Genomic DNA, 25,560 nt, shown 5'->3' on the forward strand with positions numbered 1-25,560 from the left:
CAATGCATAGCACATTAAAATAATTGAAATTATAATATGACAAATTGCATCAGTATCAAATCAGGCAGATGCGTTGCTGGTGGCGTTAAACGTATAAATAATCTCACCCTTAAATAGCCAAAAAATTCATGAACATACATAGGCTACCTGAAAGAGATGCATGGCATTCTAGGGCTTTTTTCTTTTTCGCTTCTTATCGCCAGACTATGGAAGCCCGTTTCCGCCACTAAATAAAAAAAAAAGAGTAATTGCGACTTTTTATCTCAGAATTCTGACTTTTTATCTCGCAATTGCGAGTTTATATCTCACAATTGCGTGATATAAAGTCAGAATTCTGACATTTTTTCTCGCAATTCTGACTTTTTTTCTCGCAATTGCGAGTTATAAAGTCAGAATTCTGACTTCTTACTTTGCTTGCGTTGCTTTTCATTGCGACTGACCATCAGGATTGGTGCTTCGTTATTATTCTACATAACATGGAAGACCTCATAAAGGATTATTTTCAGCGCGGATTTACCAATAAAGAAATTTTGATTTTACTGGAGGAGACACATAAAGATTAGTCTCCGGACATATGCATTATGCAGGAATATGCATATAGCATGTTTCCACGGTAACCTTGTACATGAGTATCATTGTTTCGTTTCAAGGAGAAAAAACAGCTTTTACTGCCAACTAGTGGGCTTAATACTAAAACACCAATACCTTGCATGTTCCATCAACTTTGTAACTTTGCAACTCAAGTCTGGTGGCTCCATAAAAGGGGGCATTCAAGGGTAAAATCATGAAATTCTGCAAATACAGTGGAAGTATTTGGTGAATAAAAGTTGTTTTTAACAGAATGGATACACTAATGAATTTGACACAATAATAACAATATAATAGTAATAATAATAAGAATAAGCTGTGGCGGAGGCGCAATAAAACAGACGAAGCTGAAGTGGCACATTTTCTACACCAACAGCTTCAGACATCAGAACGGCAGCACGGCTATCGTTGGATGCACCAGAAATGTTGGATGTCCGGAATTGTTACAGACAGAGAAACTGTCTGTCAGTTAATTGCGAGAAAAAAAAAGTCAGAATTCTGAGATATAAACTCGCAACTGCGTGAAAAAAAGTCAGAATTGCGAGTTTATATCTCAGAATTCTGACTTTATATCACGCAATTGCGACTTTATATCTCGCAGTTCTGACTTTATATCACGCAATTGTGAGATAAAAAGTCAGAATTCTGAGATAAAAAGTCGCAATTACTCTTTTTATTTTTTTATTTAGTGGCGGAAACGGGCTTCTATACATACCAGACAGCTGTTGTCTTTTCCCGAACATACTTGGCACAAGTTATCAGCCAGCAGCAAACACGAGGTGGGGCGGGGCGCGCGTGCATGCTGGAATGAATGACGTGTCGCGGAGGGAGGGCATCTGAACTCGAACTGATATATAGTATTTTTTTTATTCAATTATTATATTTGTTTGACAGGGAAGCTGTGCGCAAACAGGAATATATATTCATTTATTTTTTTTAAAAAAAGCACCCTAGAAAAAAGGGCACTTTCTCTCAAGGAAGAAAAAGGACAGGTGCTCAAGCCCCCTTTTATGTCTATGTGTGCACGTGCCTGCTGCATATTAAGATGATGTCACCAACTGAAGTGGCCTAGAAGATTAACTGGTCACCTGATTCATTACCAGATGTTACAAAAAGCTGCAATGGCAAATAATTGCAACAGAATATTTTACATTTTGTTTCCAAAAATATTCCAAAACACTCAAAATACTGTATACAACATGTATACGACAGTTTCTTCAGTGTGTTTGAGGGAGCAGAAGAGAAACTTTGGTACTGAATTTATTAGTCTTTTAGGCAAACAAGGGCAATGAAGAGCTGTCCGACACTTATTTTACTGTCTTCAGTGGTTACACTTATTACAGATAGTAAGAACACTCAGGCTCAGATAAATAAAAACATTATAAAGCATACTATTTTGAATAAATTAATTGAAATTTATTTTAAATTGATTTACATGTGATTTTGCATTTACATGTTATTGTAACTTCTGTATGGTTGTTATTGTATTGATGTATGCTCGTTTAATGATGTTTCTCTCATGGGCAGATCGTGTGAATGTGAGGCTTGTTAATGGTGACAGTCGCTGTGCTGGTAGAGTTGAGGTTCTTCATGATGGTCAGTGGGGAACAGTGTGTGGTTGGAGCTGGGATATGACTGATGCTGCAGTGGTGTGTAGAGAGGTGAATTGTGGGGAGGCTTTACAAGCACCAGATTATTCTCACTTTGGACCAGGATCAGGAAAAATCTGGATGGATGAAGTGCAGTGTGAAGGATCAGAGTCAACACTGAAGGACTGTAGGTCAAAAGGATGGGGTGAACATAACAGCTGTGACCATCATAAATATGATGCTGGTGTCAGATGCTCACGTAAGCAGTTTCATTCACCTCATTGTTGCATCGACTATCACCCTTTTTTCTATTAACAAATGCAAAATAAAAAAAAAATAAAATAAAATATACAACAATTTGATACATTTTGTTTTCAAAGCTATGTATAAACATTGAACTTATGACTAATTGTTAAATTATGATTTGAAACTACCCAGTTTATTATTTTCATTATTAATTAAATTGAAGGATTTAATCACTCATAGATATTGTTTGTTGGTAACAGTCACAGTAAAACAGGTTCACTCACTATGATTCTAATTAAAGTGTTTTTATGTGTTATTATGCAAATAATCAGAAACCATAAACTATGGACGATTTACAAGACTTGCTGATGGACCTCACCTGTGCTCTGGGAGATTAGAGATTCTTCAGGGGAACACATGGTACACAGTGTGTGCTGCTGCCTTTGACCAGCAGGATGCAGAGGTTGTGTGTAGAGAGCTGGGCTGTGGGGCTCCTGTACAGGTGCTGGGAGAAGATGCTTTTGGAAAAGGAGACGCTCAGATGTGGACACGAGAGATTCAGTGCAGAGGAAATGAATCACTTGTTCGATTGTGTCCAACTTCACATGACATTCAGTGCTCTCAAGGAAACAACGTGGGACTGATATGCTCTGGTAAAACGCCAATATTTATCCTGTCAGTGGAGAAATCTGAACCCAGTTGTTAAATACTAAAATGTAATTATTGGATCTGTTTCATTAAGCCTTTACCAAGTTTCACTTTTTCTTTGTCCAGGTTACACTGACCTCAGACTGGTCAATGGTCCTGACATCTGTTCTGGTCGAGTTGAGAGTCAGTACTTCAGTAAATGGGGCACAGTGTGTGATGCATGCTGGGATATGAGAGCTGCTAGTGTCCTCTGTAGACAGCTGGATTGTGGGATTGCTGTGTCTGTTGTGGGATCAGACTGGTTTGGAGAGGGAAGTGGTGAAATCTGGGCTGATGTGTTTGATTGTGACGGGAATGAAACAAAACTCTCAGAATGTTCCATCTCTTCATGGAGTCGAGCTGAATGTTCTCATAGTCGAGATGTTGGAGTCATCTGCTCTAGTGAGGGGATTTTATTGAAATTTACTCTTATTAATTACCTATATTTTACTGAAATCTAATCTTATTAATTGCCTATATAAATTACCTTGCAATATCTTTCACTCAGATTCCTCTCTGGCTGTTCATGATGGTCTGGTGCGGTTGTCTGAAGAGAGACAGTGTGAGGGGGAGGTGGAAGTTTTCATCCATCAGGTCTGGAGGAGAGTTCTGCTGGACTCCTGGAGTCTCACTGAATCCTCTGTGGTCTGCAGACAGCTGGGCTGTGGCTCTGTGCTGAACTTCTCCGGCTCCTCTTCATCCAGTCCTGAACACAGTCATGAGTGTGTGACGGGCTTCCAGTGCTCTGGGAGTGAAGCTCATCTGGGGAACTGCAGCTCTCCACAAACTCTCAACTGCAGCTCCACACAACAGCTGTCAATCACCTGCCTTGGTGAGAAGAGCAACATCTGGGCAGATTCTTCAGTTGTTAGTGATCACTAATGTGTTTTTCTTTCTCTGAATATCAGGTCGCGGGTCCATCAGGCTGGTGGGTTCTGGGGGAGACTGTGCAGGGAGGCTGGAGGTTTTTCACAGCGGCTCATGGGGGACAGTGTGTGATGACTCCTGGGATATTAAAGATGCCCATGTGGTGTGCAGACAGCTGCAGTGTGGAGTGGCCCTCAGTAACCAGCAGGTACCAGCCTGGTTTGGTTCTGGTTCTGGACCCATATGGCTGGATGAGGTGGAGTGTGAGGGGAATGAGACGTCCCTGTGGAGCTGCTCTTCTGCAGGCTGGGGAAAACATGACTGTCAACACAAGGACGATGTAGGAGTCGTGTGTTCAGGTAAACAGTGAGCAATAATTTCAATAATAACATTTCAATAGCTATATATGGGACTGATGGTTGGAGGTGTCCGGTGTATTTGCACTGCACATTAACAGCAGTGTTAATCAACTGAGATGTGATTCTTATTTAGATGTAGTTTCATCATTCATTAAAAAAAAAACAAAAAAACAATCATTCTGTTAACGGTTCTTGCACGTCAAATTTCCTGATGTGGACTGAATACTGTACTACTTACTCATTGCTGCAGCAGCACAGCACTGCTGAACACAGCATGGCTAATAGTCAGATTCCCGAATGACTCGAATTAGTTACTTCTTTTAGTGACGTAAACAGTGTCTGATTCCATAAAGAATAAAAAACATGCAGTTTATTAATTTTAAAACTTAAATCATGTAATTAATAACTGGATGTTCATACGACAAAGTGAAACTAAAGATACACATTATGTGTTTGATCAATAGTATTAATGAATTAAATGTTTTCACAGTTTTTGTTTGTCTAGCATGAATACATTCAAATTGCATCTATAAAGCCTGTGCACATCACTAAAAATTTGGGATTGTTTTACTTTTTTATTATTGACATTATCTCATCATTTGGTAATGGAATTACATTTATTTTTTTTCCAAATTAAACACACACACACACACACACACACACACACACACACAATGTTAATGGAGGAATTATTCCCATTCTAACAGACTGCATTTAAATGAGAGCTGATGTTGATTCACCTCCTTTTCCATCTAGAGTTTAAAGAGATCAGGTTAACTGAGGGCTGTGAAGGGAATGTGGAGGTTTTCTACAATGGATCCTGGGGTAATGTGTGTTACAATAAGATGGACAGAGACACAGCGAGTCTGATCTGTCAAGAGCTGAACTGTGGAAGATCTGGCAGTGAACTCAGTATTTCAGTGGGACTGAAGTCTCATAATTGGCTTGATAAACTTAAATGTCGACGTCATGATTCCACTCTATGGCAGTGTCCATCTTCACCCTGGGGACTGAATGACTGTGATAATGAAGTGGCCAAGATCACCTGCTCACGTAAGATGATATGATTTAAGATATTTTGAAGTATGCAATTCACACATTCTAACATTAAATGAAGTATGTGACCAATGACTCAACTTTTCAGAATACTAAAACTTTTATCTCATTATAAAAAAATTAATATACTGCATATTAAGATGATGTCACCAACTGAAGTGGCCTAGAAGATTAACTGGTCACCTGATTCATTACCAGATGTTACAAAAAGCTGAATGGCAAACACTCAAAATACTGCATACAACATGTATACGACAGTTTCTTCGGTGTGTTTGAGGGAGCAGAAGAGAAACTTTGGTACTGAATTTATTAGTCTTTTAGGCAAACAAGGGCAATGAAGAGCTGTCCGACACTTATTTTACTGTCTTCAGTGGTTACACTTATTACAGATAGTAAGAACACTCAGGCTCAGATAAATAAAAACATTATAAAGCTTACTATTTTGAATAAATTAATTGAAATTTATTTTAAATTGATTTACATGTGATTTTGCATTTACATGTTATTGTAACTTCTGTATGGTTGTTATTGTATTGATGTATGCTCATTTAATGATGTTTCTCTCATGGGCAGATCGTATGAATGTGAGGCTTGTTAATGGTGACAGTCGCTGTGCTGGTAGAGTTGAGGTTCTTCATGATGGTCAGTGGGGAACAGTGTGTGGTTGGAGCTGGGATATGACTGATGCTGCAGTGGTGTGTAGAGAGGTGAATTGTGGGGAGGCTTTACAAGCACCAGGATATTCTTACTTTGGACCAGGATCAGGAAAAATCTGGATTGATGGAGTGCAGTGTCAAGGATCAGAGTCAACACTGAAGGACTGTAGGTCAAAAGGATGGGGTGAACATAACAGCTGTGACCATCATAAATATGATGCTGGTGTCAGATGCTCACGTAAGCAGTTTCATTCACCTCATTGTTGCATCGACTATCACCCTTTTTTCTATAAACAAAATATGCAAAATAATAAACAAAATAAAAAATAAAACATACAATAATTTGATACATTTTGTTTTCAAAGCTATGTATAAACAATGAACTTATGACTAATTATTAAATTATAATTTGAAACTACCCAGTTTATTATTTTCATTATTAATTAAATTGAAGGATTTAATCACTCATAGATATTGTTTGTTGGTAACAGTCACAGTAAAACAGGTTCACTCACTATGATTCTAATTAAAGTGTTTTTATGTGTTGTTATGCAAATAATCAGAAACCATAAACTATGGACGATTTACAAGACTTGCTGATGGACCTCACCTGTGCTCTGGGAGATTAGAGATTCTTCAGGGGAACACATGGTACACAGTGTGTGACGCTGCCTTTGACCAGCAGGATGCAGAAGTTGTGTGTAGAGAGCTGAACTGTGGGGCTCCTGTACAGGTGCTGGGAGAAGATGCTTTTGGAAAAGGAGACGCTCAGATGTGGACACAAGAGATTCAGTGCAGAGGAAATGAATCACTTGTTCGATTATGTCCAACTTCACATGACATTCAGTGCTCCCAAGAAAACAACGTGGGATTGATATGCTCTGGTAAAATGTCAATATTTATCCTGTCAGTGGAGAAATCTGAACCCAGTTGTGAAATACTAAAATGTAATTATTGGATCTGTTTCATTAAGCATTCACCAAGTTTCACTTTTTCCTTGTCCAGGTTACACTGATCTCAGACTGGTCAATGGTCCTGACATCTGTTCTGGTCGAGTTGAGAGTCAGTACTTCAGTAAATGGGGCACAGTGTGTGATGCATGCTGGGATATGAGAGCTGCCAGTGTCCTCTGTAGACAGCTGAATTGTGGGATTGCTGTGTCTGTTGTGGGATCAGACTGGTTTGGAGAGGGAAGTGGTGAAATCTGGGCTGATGTGTTTGATTGTGACGGGAATGAAACAAAACTCTCAGAATGTTCCATCTCTTCATGGAGTCGAGCTGAATGTTCTCATAGTCGAGATGTTGGAGTCATCTGTTCCGGTGAGTCCATATTACAGGAAGATTCGCTGATATTATGCTGCTGAAAGATTAAAAAGTATAAATACAATATTTCAGTTCTCTTCCTTTGCTGTTTCACATGTTCATTTCAGACTGAAAGATTAATGCCCTTGTCATTTATTTCTGAATTCATTTACTATTATGTAAAATGCATTATTAATGTAAATCATATTCTCAAAATTGCAAAATTTTAGTAAAACGTCAGATATTCTCTCCAGATTCCTCTCTGGGTATTCATGACGGTCTGGTGCGGTTGTCTGGAGAGAGACAGTGTGAGGGGGAGGTGGAAGTTTCCATCCATCAGGTCTGGAGGAGAGTTCTGCTGGACTCCTGGAGTCTCACTGAATCCTCTGTGGTCTGCAGACAGCTGGGCTGTGGCTCTGTGCTGAACTTCTCCGGCTCCTCTTCATCCAGTCCTGAACACAGTCATGAGTGTGTGACGGGCTTCCAGTGCTCTGGGAGTGAAGCTCATCTGGGGAACTGCAGCTCTCCACAAACTCTCAGCTGCAGCTCCACACAACAGCTGTCAATCACCTGTCTTGGTGAGAAGAGCAACATCTGGGCAGATTCTTCAGTTGTTAGCGATCACTAATGTGTTTTTCTTTCTCTGAATATCAGGTCGTGGGTCCATCAGGCTGGTGGGTTCTGGGGGAGACTGTGCAGGGAGGCTGGAGGTTTTTCACAGCGGCTCATGGGGGACAGTGTGTGATGACTCCTGGGATATTAAAGATGCCCATGTGGTGTGCAGACAGCTGCAGTGTGGAGTGGCCCTCAGTAACCAGCAGGTACCAGCCTGGTTTGGTCCTGGTTCTGGACCCATATGGCTGGATGAGGTGGAGTGTGAGGGGAATGAGACGTCCCTGTGGAGCTGCTCTTCTGCAGGCTGGGGAGAACATGACTGTCAACACAAGGACGATGTAGGAGTCATGTGTTCAGGTAAACAGTAAACAATAATTTCAATAATAACATTTCAGTAGCTTACATATGGGACTGATGGTTGGAGGTGTCCGGTGTATTTGCACTGCACATTAACAGCAGTGTTAATCAACTGAGATGTGATTCTTATTCAAATGTAGTTTCATCATTCATTAAAAAAAAAAAAAAAAAAAAAAAAAAAAAAAAACTAACAAAACAAAAACAATCATTCTGTTAACGGTTCTTTCACGTTAAATTTCCTGATGTGGACTGAATACTGTACTACTTACTCATTGCTGCAGCAGCACAGCACTGCTGAACACAGCATGGCCAATAGTCAGATTCCCGAATGACTCGAATTAGTTCCTTCTTTTAATGACGTAAACAGTGTCTGATTCCATAAAGAATAAAAAACATGCAGTTTATTAATTTTAAAACTTAAATCATGTAATTAATAACTGGATGTTCATGTGACAAAGTGAAACTAAAGATACACATTATGTGTTTGATCAATAGTATTAATGAATTAAATGTTTTCACAGTTTTTGTTTGTCTAGCATGAATACATTCAAATTGCATCTATAAAGCCTGTGAACATCACTAAAAAGTTGGAATTATTTTACTTTTCCATTATTGACATTATCTCATCATTTGGTAATGGAATTACATTTATATTTTACCAAATTATACACCACACACACACACACACACACACACACACACACACACACACACACACAGGTTTGTTTTTGTGAATTGTGGGGACATTCCATAGGTGTAATGGTTTTTATACTGTAGAAACCATATTTTCTATTGCCCTACACTACCCCTACCCCTAAACCTATACCTAAACCTGCCCATCACAGGAAACTGTGCACATTTTTACTTTCTCAAAAAAACTCATTCTGCATGATTCAATTACAATTCAATTCACGTTTATTTGTATAGCACTTTTCAAAATACATAATAAATACATGGAAATAATGAATTACATATTAACAATAATTAGGATATATAGAAATTTGGGAATGTGCATGTTGATCCAGATGTTGCGTCATCTGAAGTCCTCGCAGGAGTTGGCACTGTCTCTTCAAAGGTGTTGGTCATCTGAGGTCTTCTTAAGAGGTTGGATCCAAACTGAAGCTGATGTACTGGAGGATAATGGAGAATAATTAGCATAGCTGCTGTTCATAACATTAAGCAAAGATAGTCATGTGCAATTGATCTGATATGAGATTCATTATGTGAATGCTTGGCTAAAGAGATGCGTCTTTAATCTAGATTTAAACTAGGTGAGCGAGTCTGAGCCCCGAACATTATCAGGAAGGCTATTTCAGAGTTTAGGAGCCAAATGTGAAAACGCTCTCCCTCCTTTAGTGGACTTGGATATCCTAGGTACAACCAGAAGTCCATAGTTTTGTGATCTAAAGACCTGGGTTTTATATTAGACAGCAACTTGTCCTTCGAAAATCATATTTCATATGTTACAAAAACAGCCTTCTTCCACCTCAGAAAGATTGCTAAGATACGGAATATGTTATCTGTTTCTGATGCAGAAAAACTAGTTCATGCATTCATGACCTCTAGACTAGATTACTGTAATGCATTATTAGCTGGTTGTCCTGCTTCCTCAATAAACAAGCTACAATTAGCACAAAATGCAGCTGCTAGAGTTCTTACCAGGTCAAGAAAATATGATCATATAACACCAATTTTATCATCTCTACACTGGTTACCTATTAAGTTCCGTATCGATTATAAAGTATTGCTAGTGACCTATAAGGCTCTAAATGGTTTAGCTCCTATGTACTTAACCGATCTTCTATTGCCCTACAATCCTTCACGCTCTTTAACTGTCGAGGATGGAGTAACAGTACATCCTTCTAAATGCAGAGTGTAGTCTGAGAGATTCTGTGTACAGGTTTTTGGTCCAATAAGTAATACTTCAGTCTTATCTGAATTTCATAGAAGAAAATTACTAGTTATCCATTGTTTTACTTCTTTAATACACTCTGTCAGATTGGATAATTTGGAGATTTCATCTGGTCGTGATGAAATATATAACAGTATCATCGGCATAGCAATGGAAACTAATTCCATGTTTTCTTATAATATTACCAAGTGGCAGCATATATATTGAAAATAGCAGAGGGCCTAACACAGATCCTTGCGGCACTTCATAATTTACTAACGTTATCTTAGATTTTTCCCCGTTTAAATAGACAAAATTGTGACGGTCTGATAGGTACGACCTAAACCACCTTAATGCCTGTCCCTGAATACCAATGTAATTTTGTAGTCGATCTAGGAGTATTTTATGATCTATAGTGTCGAACACAGCACTAAGATCAAGTAACACTAGTACTGATATACAACCTTGGTCAGAAGCTAGATATTAATTCATTTGTATTTTTAACAAGCACAGTTTCTGTGCTATGATGAGACCTGAATCCAGACTGTATGATTTATAAGCCTTTTGAAAAATGGTGACATGGGATAATATCCTCATAAGTCACCCTCTCCTTGTAATACCTATGTCATACCCATGTCATTATACAAATTTGTGTCCTGATATGTCACAAACACACACACACACACACACACACACACACACACACACACACACACACACACACAATATTAATGGAGGAATTATTCCCATTCTAACAGACTGGATTTAAATGAGAGCTGATGTTGATTCACCTCCTTTTCCATCTAGAGTTTAAAGAGATCAGGTTAACTGAGGGCTGTGAAGGGAATGTGGAGGTTTTCTACAATGGATCCTGGGGTAATGTGTGTTATAATAAGATGGACAGAGACACAGCGAGTCTGATCTGTCAAGAGCTGAACTGTGAAAGATCTGGCAGTGAACTCAGTATTTCAGAGGGACTGAAGTCTCATAATTGGCTTGATAAACTTAAATGTCGACGTCATGATTCCACTATATGGCAGTGTCCATCTTCACCCTGGGGACTGAATGACTGTGATAATGAAGTGGCCAAGATCACCTGCTCACGTAAGATGATATTTAACTGATTTAAGACATTTTGAAGTATGCAATTCACACATTCTAACACTAAATAAAATATGTGACCAATCACTCAACTTTTCAGAATACTAAAACTTTTATCTCATTAGAAAAAGATTAATAGACTGCATATTAAGTCACCAACTAAAGTGGCCTAGAAGATTAACTGGTCACCTGATTCATTACCAGATGTTACAAAAAGCTGAATGGCAAATAATTGCAACAGAATATTTTTCATTTTGTTTCTAAAAATATTCCAAAACACTCAAAATACTGTATACAACATGTATACGACAGTTTCTTCGGTGTGTTTGAGGGAGCAGAGGAGAAACTTTGGTACTGAATTTATTAGTCTTTTGGGCAAACAAGGGCAATGAAGAGCTGTCCGACACTTATTTTACTGTCTTCAGTGGTTACACTTATTACAGATAGTAAGAACACTCAGGCTCAGATAAATAAAAACATTATAAAGCTTACTATTTTGAATAAATTAACTGAAATTTATTTAAAATTGATTTACATGTGATTTTGCATTTACATGTTATTGTAACTTCTGTATGGTTGTTATTGTATTGATCTATGCTCGTTTAATGATGTTTCTCTCATGGGCAGATCGTATGAATGTGAGGCTTGTTAATGGTGACAGTCGCTGTGCTGGTAGAGTGGAGGTTCTTCATGATGGTCAGTGGGGAACAGTGTGTGGTTGGAGCTGGGATATGACTGATGCTGCAGTGGTGTGTAGAGAGGTGAATTGTGGGGAGGCTTTACAAGCACCAGACTATTCTCACTTTGGACCAGGATCAGGAAAAATCTGGATGGATAAAGTGCAGTGTGAAGGATCAGAGTCAACACTGAAGGACTGTAGGTCAAAAGGATGGGGTGAACATAACAGCTTCTGTGGCGATCATAAATATGATGCTGGTGTCAGATGCTCACGTAAGCAGTTTCATACTCCTCATTGTTGCATCGACTATCACCCTTTTTTCTATTAACAAAATATGCAAAATAATAAAGAAAATAAAAAATAAAACGTACAATAATTTGATACATTTTGTTTTCAAAGCTATGTATAAACATTGAACTTATGACTAATTGTTAAATTGTAATTTGAAACTACCCAGTTTATTATTTTCATTATTAATTAAATTGAAGGATTTAATCACTTACAGTTATTGTTTGTTGGTAACAGTCACAGTAAAACAGGTTCACTCACTATGAATCTAATTAAAGTGTTTTTATGTGTTGTTATGCAAATAATCAGAAACCATAAACTATGGACGATTTACAAGACTTGCTGGTGGACCTCACCTGTGCTCTGGGAGATTAGAGGTTCTTCAGGGGAACACATGGTACACAGTGTGTGCTGCTGCCTTTGACCAGCAGGATGCAGAGGTTGTGTGTAGAGAGCTGAACTGTGGGGCTCCTGTACAGGTGCTGGGAGAAGATGCTTTTGGAAAAGGAGACGCTCAGATGTGGACACAAGAGATTCAGTGCAGAGGAAATGAATCACTTGTTCGATTGTGTCCAAGTTCACATGACATTCAGTGCTCTCAAGGAAACAATGTGGGATTGATATGCTCTGGTAAAACGTCAATATTTGTTCTGTTAGTGGAGAAATCTGAACCCAGTTGTGAAATACTAAAATGTAATTATTGGATCTGTTTCATTAAGCCTTTACCAAGTTTCACTTTTTCTTTGTCTAGGCTACACTGACCTCAGACTGGTCAATGGTCCTGACATCTGTTCTGGTCGAGTTGAGCATCAGTTCTTCAGTAAATGGGGCACAGTGTGTGATGCATGCTGGGATATGAGAGCTGCCAGTGTCCTCTGTAGGCAGCTGAATTGTGGGATTGCTGTGTCTGTTGTGGGATCAGACTGGTTTGGAGAAGGAAGTGGTGAAATCTGGGCTGATGTGTTTGATTGTGACGGGAATGAAACAAAACTCTCAGAATGTTCCATCTCTTCATGGAGTCGAGCTGAATGTTCTCATAGACGAGATGTTGGAGTCATCTGCTCTAGTGAGGGGATTTTTTGAAAAAATATTAAATACATTAACTACCCTGCAATATCTTAATAAAAGTTCACATCTTTCACTCAGATTCCTCTCTGGCTGTTCATGACGGTCTGGTGCGGTTGTCTGGAGAGAGACAGTGTGAGGGGGAGGTGGAAGTTTCCATCCATCAGGTCTGGAGGAGAGTTCTGCTGGACTCCTGGAGTCTCACTGAATCCTCTGTGGTCTGCAGACAGCTGGGCTGTGGCTCTGTGCTGAACTTCTCCGGCTCCTCTTCATCCAGTCCTGAACACAGTCATGAGTGTGTGACGGGCTTCCAGTGCTCTGGGAGTGAAGCTCATCTGGGGAACTGCAGCTTTCCACAAACTCTCAGCTGCAGCTCCACACAACAGCTGTCAATCACCTGCCTTGGTGAGAAGAATAACATCTGGGCAGATTCTTCAGTTGTTAGTGATCACTAATGTGTTTTTCTTTCTCTGAATATCAGGTCGCGGGTCCATCAGGCTGGTGGGTTCTGGGGGAGACTGTGCAGGGAGGCTGGAGGTTTTTCACAGCGGCTCATGGGGGACAGTGTGTGATGACTCCTGGGATATTAAAGATGCCCATGTGGTGTGCAGACAGCTGCAGTGTGGAGTGGCCCTCAGTAACCAGCAGGTACCAGCCTGGTTTGGTCCTGGTTCTGGACCCATATGGCTGGATGAGGTGGAGTGTGAGGGGAATGAGATGTCCCTGTGGAGCTGCTCTTCTGCAGGCTGGGGAAAACATGACTGTCAACACAAGGAGGATGTAGGAGTCGTGTGCTCAGGTAAACTGTAAACAATAATTTAAATAATAACTTGACAATATTTTAAACATTTCAATAACCTATGTATGTGACCAATGATATCAAGTGTACTTATACATGTCAATAAAACAATAAGAAAAAAAAAGAAAAAGAAAAAAAAAGTGACCTATTCTGTTAATGCCCATGAATTTTTCCAATATGGACGGTATACCGTACTAAAATATTCTGACAGAATTTTCTAAACTACTTGCACCACAACACAACTGAATCTACAGCACTAAACACAACGCAACCATGTAGTCTGATACTCAAACAAATGACTCTAATGATTTGGTTATTTTTAGTGAATCAAAGACATACAGCTTACAGTTAACTTACTTTGAGACTGAAATCAATGCAGTTACTGACTTCATGCTCATATGACAATGTGTAGATAAAGAAACTATACAATTATCTATTATGATTCCTATTGCTAATTACCAGATTTAAGTTATGTAATAGTTAATGTTGATTCTCATCCTTGTCTTTCTAGAGTTTAAAGAGACCAGGTTAACTGAGGGCTGTGAAGGGAATGTGGAGGTTTTCTACAATGGATCCTGGGGTAATGTGTGCTGGAACCAGATGGAAACAGACACAGTGAGTCTGATCTGTCAAGAGCTGAACTGTGGAAGGTCTGGCAGTGAACCCAGTAATTCAGAGGGACTGAAGTCTCACAATTGGCTTGATTATTTTAAATGTCGACGTCATGATTCCACTCTATGGCAGTGTCCATCTTCACCCTGGGGACAGAATGACTGTGATAATGAAGTGGCCAAAATCACCTGCACAGGTAAGATGATATAAGACTGATTTAAGTTTGACATGATCATGTTAGGTTAAATATTATTTATGGTGTCTAATATTCTGTTCAGTGAAACATTTTTGAAACTTTAAAATTTCAGAGAAGGAAAATCATGAGTCTCCTCAAAATCATTTGACATGTTCTACCTCACCATCTCCTTACCAGAGACAGTGTTCAAGTAAGTTTATCATAAGCTTATTATTTCCTTTATTCTCTTATATTAATTTTTGTGTGCACTGAATTATTTTTATTCCACATTAAAAATTAATCACAGCTTTAAAGGCCTCCAGTTTCAGTGTGTTTTGTTGTGAGCTGAAGCTGGTCAGTGATGGTTGATGTGTTGATTTTAGAGCATGTTCCTCTCAGACTGAGTGGAGGGGAGGGCCGGTGCTCTGGGAGGCTGGAGGTGTATCATAACGCTTTGTGGGGCTCAGTCTGTGATGATCTGTGGGACATCAGAGATGCTCAGGTGGTCTGCAGGCAGCTGGGTTGTGGAGCAGCACTGAGGACTGATGGGAATTCAGTCTTTGGTGCTGGTGAAGGTGTTGTGTGGCTGAACAGAGTCGAGTGCAGAGGGAATGAGATTCACCTGTGGGACTGTCCTCTCTCCCTGAAGAACCACACTGACTGCTCCCACAAAGATCACGCTGGACTCACCTGTGCAGGTCACAGCACTAATGAAACACTAATGAAAATTATTCATTTTTACATCATTTTAGTGCTAATATTATTTGTGTATTTACATACGTTATTAGCATGGTTTTTGAATATGTTTGTGTCTGTTTTGCCAGATTTGTCAGTGTCCACTACTCCTGCCACAACAACATCATCTTCTCCTCCAGTTTCTCAGACAGTGAGCTCAACATCAGTCACTCCTCCACAAACTCCTCCAGCAGCGTCTCTCTCTGTGCTTGTGATTGTACTGGGAGTTGTGCTCTTACTGCTCTTAGTGCCACTGCTTATACTGATTCAGCAGAACAGAGTGATGAGGAGAGGTAGGAGAGATCCAGAGACTGTCATATTGTGTCTTATTCAGTGTGTGATCAGTCATGTGTTGTGAACTGACAGCAGGTTTGTCTGTCTACACTCACAGCTCTCTCTAAGATGAGACACAGGAGCACGACTGAGGCAGTTTATGAGGAGATTCATCACAGACACAATCACTTCACTCAGAGAGGTCAGAAATCTTGACAGTATCAAAAAGCCTAATTTGTAGAGATCAGCAGGGTTATAGTTTCATGCAGAGAGAATTGCTTTGATACAGTTTGTGTTTTCTGTTGAAATGTGTATTTGATCTCGTTTGATCCAGTGGAGGTGGAAATTTTGGCTGTTTTGTGATTGTAAACATGTTTCTATGGTTCTGCCCCTCCATAACAGGAAGTGTCCTTTTTGAAGAACAGCATTCTGGGTATGAAGAAGCTGATAAGTTTCTTTCAGGTTAGAGGATTGGAATATAATGCATGTGTCTGCATTTTATTTTTGCATACATTATGTTGCAAAATGATCTATTAATTTATTTATCAGAATCTGCAGTAAGAGTCACACCTGATTATTATAATGACATCACCACGAAAAGCCCAACAGGTCAGTGACTTTGTTCACTAATCACAGGATTTCACATAATTAAAAAAAAACTGTTAGGCCTGTGAACAGTAAAATCAGTTTCTGTATAATCTCTCTTTTTTTTTAATTTAATTTCTAAATTAAATAATTTAGAAGCGCAACAAATCAGACCATATAATTATGATCATATAATCATTGTTAGACTGAGACATTGTGGTACAGGTTTATTTATATAATTATTAATAATATTTGAATATGCATGTATATTTTATGTGGTTTCATAATTTTAAAAATCAAAAGCTGTCATTCATGGACACATTTTATTTTTTATTATTTTCATGCAGATGACACATCAGAAACATATGATGATGTCATCATCATACAACAGTTCTCCAATAATAAAGCAGGTGTGCATTTAAAATTTTATTTTTTTTGGATATACCCTGGTATTTTTCTTTTCTTTTCAAATTAGTCTTATATAAATTAACTTAATCATTATTACATTATAATTATATTATATTATATATAATAGTGTACTTTAAAGTGCAATGTGAGATTTTGTCTATGTAATTAATGATTGACACATTTATGTCAGAGGGAGTGTGATGATGTGAGGATCGTCAGTGAAGATGTGAGAGAGCTGCTGTTTGGTAAGTTATTGTGACCCGCTTTACCTCACATTGAATAGGTCCTGTTTTACTTTATAAATGTATATTGATACATTAATTTGTTCTTGTTTTCTAACAGCAGGCTTTGATTATTTGGGGGAGGAGCCATTAAAACGGGGAGGGGCTGTTTAAATCAGTGGCCACACCCACCACCTCACAGTGTTTTACAGCTTTTATATGCACAGTTTAAATGCTGCATATTATTAAGTTTTCGTTGCAATCAATTAATATTTTACGTTACATTTAGTATTGAATTGTGCCAGATCAATTACATTTAGCTAATTTTCTACATTTAAACAGAGAGAGAATATGTTTTGCTTTCATGTTGTTGTTTATTAACTTCATCTGTGTGTATTTACTTTCCATTTGCCATTTTCTTTGTAACTCATTTGCCATATTCTTTGTAATTCAAAGTAATATTATCAGACAGTCCTTCAGAGGCCTGTGAGAAATCATGTGTTTTGCTCATTGGCAAAAAATGATGATGTAACAGGACTGTGATTGAACCTCTACAAGTTCAGAAACATCTCTATTAAACAGCACAACCCAGTATTAACGGCTCACTGCACCTTCAACTTGTTTAAGCTCATATATAGATAAACGTGGAAAATTGATTAAAATTTTGAGAAGGCCAGGGAGTTGCAACACATTTAGTTTTTATCTTCTATTTTTGGTGCTATGTTATAAATGTTGAAACGCTGTAACATTCCCATTTTTATCTGCTACAAACAGGCATGTGATCAGCTAACGACAAAAAAAGAAAAGAAAAAAAGAAAGAAATACTCATACTCATTCAGTATGCATTATTATTATTATTATTATTACTGTCACATTGTTATTGTTATTATCTTATTATTTAAACTATAACGTAATCAAATCAATAAAGAAATATATTACTATTGCAATAATACTTCTTTAATGTAAAATAAAACAAGCGTTTAATAATAATAATTCATGTTAATAATCCTTAATATATTAATAATATTTAAATATATTTTTTAATCCAAGACTTTTAATAAACTCTTAACTTAGAAATTATTATTATAATCTCCTAACTAGGTTATTATTATAATCCCCCCCCCCCCCCCCCCCCCTTATTCTAATTTCAATAATTAATGCATGTTTTTGTGTGAAAACTATGTTGTAAAACTATGTTTGTGTGTGAAATAAAGTGTCAGTAAGTGATCAGTCAGTCATCAGTGTTGTATGTTGTGTGTGCAGATCCAGGCTTTGATGCTGAATATAACCTGCAGTGTTTCTCTATCAATCTCTTTAAGTTTAGTGTGACTTTATCTCCACGCTGACATATGACTGACACGAGTCTGTCCTCAGTGAAGTGTCTCTTCACGCTGGAGGAGGAGTCCCGCTCATCAGCGCTCACACTTTATTGATATATATGGAGAAAATAAAAATGCTGCTTTCTGATTTGTCAGTGATTGTGTTTGATGATTTCCTCTGTTGTGTCTAATAAGGTAACAGTGAGTGTCATTGGCAGCTGTGAGAGTCTCTCTCTCTTTAGGGGACTGACAGGAGCCAGTTTCTTCAGTGTGTTTGAGGGAGCAGAAGGAGAAACAGAGTCAAACAAACAGTGTGACGAGCAGAAGAAGATGGAGGGATGTCTGACACTTATTTTATTCTCCTCTATAGTCACTTTAACAACATCTGGTAAGTACAAAATAGACTGTAAATATGTGAAATTTTACTTGTTTAAATGAGCAGTTATGTTTTCATTAGACCAATAAAGAATAGAAGCCTTTGTAATATCTAGAAACTAAGATCTTGTGACACTAGACCATTAATTATCATTTATATTTTATAAATGATTTGAGGTTTTACAGGCAACCAGTTTGTTATACTCATGCCCAGTTTTAGTTTCCATTCGAAATATTAAATATTTCTGTTTACCCACTTTTTTACATCTGTTTTTCAAGTTTTCATTATTCTGCAGATGATGTTCTACTTCTTCTGTGGTTAAATCTCTTTCTCTCTCTTTCATGTACAGATTTTGAGACTGTTAGGTTAGTTAATGGTAACAGTCCCTGCAGTGGGAGAGTGGAGGTTCATCATAATGGTCAGTGGGGAACAGTATGTCGTTGGAACTGGGATATGACTGATGCTAAAGTGGTGTGTAGAGAGATAGGATGTGGAAAGGCTCTAGAGGCTGTGCGTTGGGCTGAATTTGGAGAAGGATCAGGACCAATCTGGATGGATGATGTGGGCTGTAGTGGATCAGAGTCAACACTGAAGAACTGTAGATCAAGAGGATGGGGTGTTCATATCTGTGGTCATCATCAAGATGCTGGAGTCATCTGCTCAGGTGAGCTGCTCCATACATCACCCTGTTAATTCATCACTGATCAGATTTCCATATGTATCGTACATGCAATTTAAAATTATTCAGTGTAATTTAAAACCCCAATTCCAGAAAAGTTGGGACATTTTGTAAAATGCAATAAAATCAAGAATCTGTGATTTGTTGATTCTCTTTAACCTTTATTTAACTGAAAAAAAGTACAAAGAAAAGATTTCCAGTGTTTTCACTGAACAACTTTATTGTATTTTTTTAAATATAAACAAATTTTGATTTTGGTGCTGCAACATACTCCAAAAAAAAAAAAAAAAAAAAAAATGGGACAGAGACATGTTTCCCACTGTGTCACATCACCTTTCCTTTCAATTACAATTTTTAATCATTTGGGAATTGAGGATACTAATTGTTCCAATTTTGAAAGTGGATTTTTTACCCAATCTCACCTGATACAAGACATCTGCTCAACAGTCTGTGGTCGTCGTTGTCTGATTCTCCTCTTCATGATGGCCGTACATTTTCAATAAGAGACAGATCTGGACTGCTGTCAGTCAAACACATCCCTTCTACGGTGTAAACTGTCTAGAAACCACTCTGATGTACCACGTGCAGAGTGAGGCCTACCATTGTCTTGCTTCCCAGAAAAGATGTGATCTTGATGGCAGTATTTGTCTCTGTACAATCCTAATATACTCCTCCACATCAATGATTCCTTCACACATATGAAGTCACTCATGCCGTTTGCACTGATGCACATCAATACCATGACAGATGTTTGATTTTAAACCTGTCACGGATGAAAGTCTGGATGATCCCTTTCATCTATGGGACTGAGAACCCGATGTCAGTTTTTTCCAAAAACAAGCTTAAACATGGACTCATCTGACACAGCACACATTTCCACTGTCTTTTAGATAATCTGAGATGAGCTCGGGCCCAGAGAACTCACCGCCATCTCTGCATTGAACAGATGTATAGCTTTCTCCTCGTGTAACAGAGATTCGAGTTGCATTTCTTGATGCAGCAGCAGACGGTGTTAAGTGACAAAGGTTGGCTATATTTAACAAAGTAGCATGACGGCTTCTAATGCAATGCTGTCTGAGGGGTCAAAGGTCACGCACATTCAACTGAGGTGTCCTATACCTTGCCCTATACAGACTGAGATTTCTCTGGATTCCCTGAAGCTTTTTACAATATTATGTATGCTAGATGCTGAAAGACATAAATTCTTTGCAATCTTGCATTGAGAAATGTGATTTTTGAATTGTTCAACAATTTTCTCATGACATTTGGTACAAAGTGTTGAGCCATGACCCATCTTTTCTTGCAAATACGATCCCCTCACCTATTACCAATTCACCTGCTCATTTTTGAAGTGTGTTGCAGCATCAAAATTAAAAAAAAAAATATATATATTTACAAAATACAATTATGTTGGTCAGTGGAAACATCAGAAATCTTTTCTTTGTACTTTTGTCAGTTAAAAAAAGATTCAAGAGAATTAACAAATTACAGATTGTGTTTTTTATTGCATTTTACAAAATGTCCCAACTTTTCTTGAATTGGGGTTGTATTTTCAGAGCAATTCATTAACAATTATTTGATGATTAGCATATTTTATGGTCTAAACTATTTACTTTCATCTATTACAAAAATCCATTATTAATTAAAGGACTTACTGTTGTTTTATGTCCATATCATAATCATAGTGACAGATAGTCTTCTCTGTTGTATAAATATAATCAGAAACCATAAACTACGGAAGGTCAAGACTTGTGGACGGATCTCACCTGTGCTCTGGGAGAGTGGAGATGCTTCTTGTAGGCGGCTGGGGTTCAGTGTGTGACGCTGCCTTTGACCAGCAGGATGCAGAGGTTGTGTGTCGAGAGCTGGACTGTGGGGCTCCTGTACAGGTGCTGGGAGAAGATGCTTTTGGAAAAGGAAAGGGTGAGATTGGATCAAAAGAGATTCAGTGCAGAGGAAGTGAATCACACATTCGACGCTGTCCATCATCATCTTCAGATAATATAAACTGCACCCGTGACAACGACGTGGGACTGATTTGTTCTGGTAAAATGTCAATGTTCAGCCTTTCTGTAGAGATATCTATTTGTTAAAGTAAAATGTAATTATTTAATCAGTTTCTTTGGTTTGATCAGTTTCAATAAGCTCTGTGTTCTTTGTCCAGGTTACACTGACCTCAGACTGGTCAATGGTCCTGACATCTGTTCTGGTCGAGTTGAACGTCAGTACTTCAATAAATGGGGCACAGTGTGTGATGCATGCTGGGATATGAGAGCTGCCAGTGTCCTCTGTAGACAGCTGAATTGTGGGATTGCTGTGTCTGTTGTGGGATCAGACTGGTTTGGAGAGGGAAGTGGTGAAATCTGGGCTGATGTGTTTGATTGTGACGGGAATGAAACAAAACTCTCAGAATGTTCCATCTCTTCATGGAGTCGAGCTGAATGTTCTCATAGACGAGATGTTGGAGTCATCTGCTCTAGTGAGGGGATTTTATTGAAATAAATGTTTTAAATGATCTATATAAATGACCTTGCAATATCTTAATAAAATGCCACATCTTTCATTCAGATTCCTCTCTGGCTGTTCATGACGGTCTGGTGCGGTTGTCTGGAGAGAGACAGTGTGAGGGGGAGGTGGAAGTTTCCATCCATCAGGTCTGGAGGAGAGTTCTGCTGGACTCCTGGAGTCTCACTGAATCCTCTGTAGTCTGCAGACAGCTGGGCTGTGGCTCTGTGCTGAACTTCTCCGGCTCCTCTTCATCCAGTCCTGAACACAGTCATGAGTGTGTGACGGGCTTCCAGTGCTCTGGGAGTGAAGCTCATCTGGGGAACTGCAGCTCTCCACAAACTCTCAACTGCAGCTCCACACAACAGCTGTCAATCACCTGCCTTGGTGAGAAGAGCAACATCTGGGCAGATTCTTCACTTGTTAGTGATCACTAATGTGTTTCTCTTTCTCTGAATATTAGGTCGTGGGTCCATCAGGCTGGTGGGTTCTGGGGGAGACTGTGCAGGGAGGCTGGAGGTTTTTCACAGTGGCTCATGGGGGACAGTGTGTGATGACTCCTGGGATATTAAAGATGCCCATGTGGTGTGCAGACAGCTGCAGTGTGGAGTGGCCCTCAGTAACCAGCAGGTACCAGCCTGGTTTGGTCTTGGTTCTGGACCCATATGGCTGGATGAGGTGGAGTGTGAGGGGAATGAGACGTCCCTGTGGAGCTGCTCTTCTCCAGGCTGGGGAAAACATGACTGTCAACACAAGGAGGATGTAGGAGTCGTGTGCTCAGGTAAATAGTAAACAATCATTTAAATAATAACTTGACAATATTTTAAACATTTAAATAACCTATGTGATCGATGATATTATTGCATTGCACGTACAGTATACCTTCTCTAAAACACTTTGATGACATTTTATGAGTTTTTGACATTAAACACACCTTTTGCAAGAATTGTTTTAAATGTTTTATTTATATCATTTCATCATTTGGCAATGGAATTGTATTATTTTTTTTATTTTTTCCCCCAAATATTTATTCCTTAAAAAGCACTAAAATAACAATGAATGAAACCATTAAGGAACCATAATTAAGAGGAATTAGATTTAGAATTGTAAAATTCTTTATTATGATTCCTCTCCTTAATTAACAGACATAAATTATATGTAAGAGTTGAAGTTGATTCTCATCTTTTTCCGTTTAGAGTTTAAGGAGATCAGGTTAACTGAGGGCTGTGAAGGGAATCTGGAGGTTTTCTACAATGGATCTTGGGGAAATTTATGTTACAATAAGATGGACAGAGACACAGCGAGTCTGATCTGTCAAGAGCTGAACTGTGGAAAATCTGGCAGTGAACCCATATATTCAATGGGCCTGAAGTCTCATAATTGGCTTGATAAACTTAATTGTCGACATCATGATTTCACTCTATGGCAGTGTCCATCTTCACCCTGGAGACAGAATGACTGTGATAATGAAGTGGCCAATATCACCTGCTCTGGTAAGATAGTATTTAAGATAGTTTGAAGTGGTCATGCTTGTTTCAATATGATTTTTTGTCGTATAATTTTTCTATTAAGTAATGAATGAACTTTTAACAATTTAATCTCAGAGGAGCAGATTCGTGAATCTCCTCAGAGTAGTCTGACATGTTCAAACTCACCATCTCCTCACCAGAGACAGTGTTCAAGTAAGTTTATTTTTATAAAAAATTTGTTAATTTAAGCCTGTGTTTTCCTAATAAATTATTAAATTCCTGTTTAAATGCTCATATTTTATTTGCATTTAAAATGCAATTAACATTTATTAATATTTAAATCCATCTTTGTTCAGTTTCAGTGTGTGTTTTTGTTGTAAATGTGCTGAAGCTGGTCAGTGATGTTGATGTGTGTGATTTAGAGCGTCTTCCTCTCAGACTGAGTGGAGGGGAGGGCCGGTGCTCTGGGAGGCTGGAGGTGTATCATAACACTGTGTGGGGCTCAGTCTGTGATGATCTGTGGGACATCAGCGATGCTCAGGTGGTCTGCAGGCAGCTGGGTTGTGGAGCAGCACTGAGGGCTGATGGAAATTCAGTCTTTGGTGCTGGTGAAGGTGTTGTGTGGCTGAACAGAGTCGAGTGCAGAGGGAATGAGATTCACCTGTGGGACTGTCCTCTCTCCCTGAAGAACCACACTGACTGCTCCAACAAAGAGCACGCTGGACTCACCTGTGCAGGTTACAGCAAAACATTAAGGAATGTTAAATCAGTTATTTGCTTTGATTTTGAATGTGTTTGTGTCTTTTTCAACAGATTTGCCAGATTTGTCAGTGTCCACTACTCCTGCCACATCAACATTATCTTCTCCTCCAGTTTCTCAGACAGTGAGCTCAACATCAGTCACTCGTCCACAAACTCCTCCAGCAGCGTCTCTCTCTGTGCTTGTGATTGTACTGGGAGTTGTGCTCTTACTGCTCTTAGTGCCACTGCTTATACTGATTCAGCAGAACAGAGTGATGAGGAGAGGTAGGAGAGATCCAGAGACTGTCATATTGTGTCTTATTCAGTGTGTGATCAGTCATGTGTTGTGAACTGACAGCAGGTTTGTCTGTCTACACTCACAGCTCTCTCTAAGAGGAGACACAGGAGCACGACTGAGGCCGTTTATGAGGAGATTCATCACAGACACAATCACTTCACTCAGAGGGGTGAGACATGAGCCGTGAATCTTATTTAATATGATTAATTAATAAGAGAGTCTGTCAGACACTTGATGTTCATCTATTATTAGTCCTGTTAAACCTCCTGCAGAAAACCACAGAGCTGCAGGTGCATGTGTGTGTGTGTGTGTATGTGTGTGTGTGTGTGTTTGTCTCTTCCTGTGTGTATTTCTGGAAGGCAGTGAGGAATGGGTTCATGTGAGGATACATGTGTGTTTACTAATAGGCCTCTAAAACATGAGATTTCTGCCTCTAATGCTTTTAAAATGTAAGTATTTAATATTTGTGTTGTAAGTAACACAATTCTTTATGATCCAAAGGAAATGAGGATTCAGTCTGTTTGTAATGATGAACATGTTTCTGACTGTTCTGCTCCTTTAACAGGGAGTCTCATCTCTGAAGAACTGCATTCTGGGTATGAAGATGCTGATGAGCTTCTCTCAGGTTAGAGAGCTGAAGTATATTCAAAACAACACCTAAAATAAATTATTTGATTTACAAACTAAATGAAATATGTGACAAATAATTCAATTGTTCACAATACTAAAACTTTTCTCTTATTAGAAAAAGAGTTCAAGACTGTATATTATGATGATGTCACCAGTGATCTGAAAGGTCAGTAATTGATCACATGATTCATTCATTACCAGATGATTAAAAAGCTGAATGGTCTCAAGACCTTCAACAGTATATTTTGCATTTATGTTGTTTCCCAAAATATTAAAAACACTCAAAATATATCACATGTTTTGATGCAGAAGAGATGATGAAGGAAATCACACCGGGACACTATGATGATGTCATCACTGATGGACTGAAACCAGATCGTGAGACAGGT

At 38.7% G+C, this 25,560-nt stretch overlaps 1 pseudogene; it reads left to right on the forward strand.

The window, feature by feature from the left end:
* Positions 1-25,560, forward strand: part of LOC127511415 (antigen WC1.1-like) — a 119,993-nt pseudogene that overhangs the window by 62,334 nt on the left and 32,099 nt on the right.

The sequence above is a fragment of the Ctenopharyngodon idella genome, chromosome 4, assembly GCF_019924925.1.
Source record: "Ctenopharyngodon idella isolate HZGC_01 chromosome 4, HZGC01, whole genome shotgun sequence".
NCBI classification, from domain to species: Eukaryota; Metazoa; Chordata; class Actinopteri; order Cypriniformes; family Xenocyprididae; genus Ctenopharyngodon; species Ctenopharyngodon idella.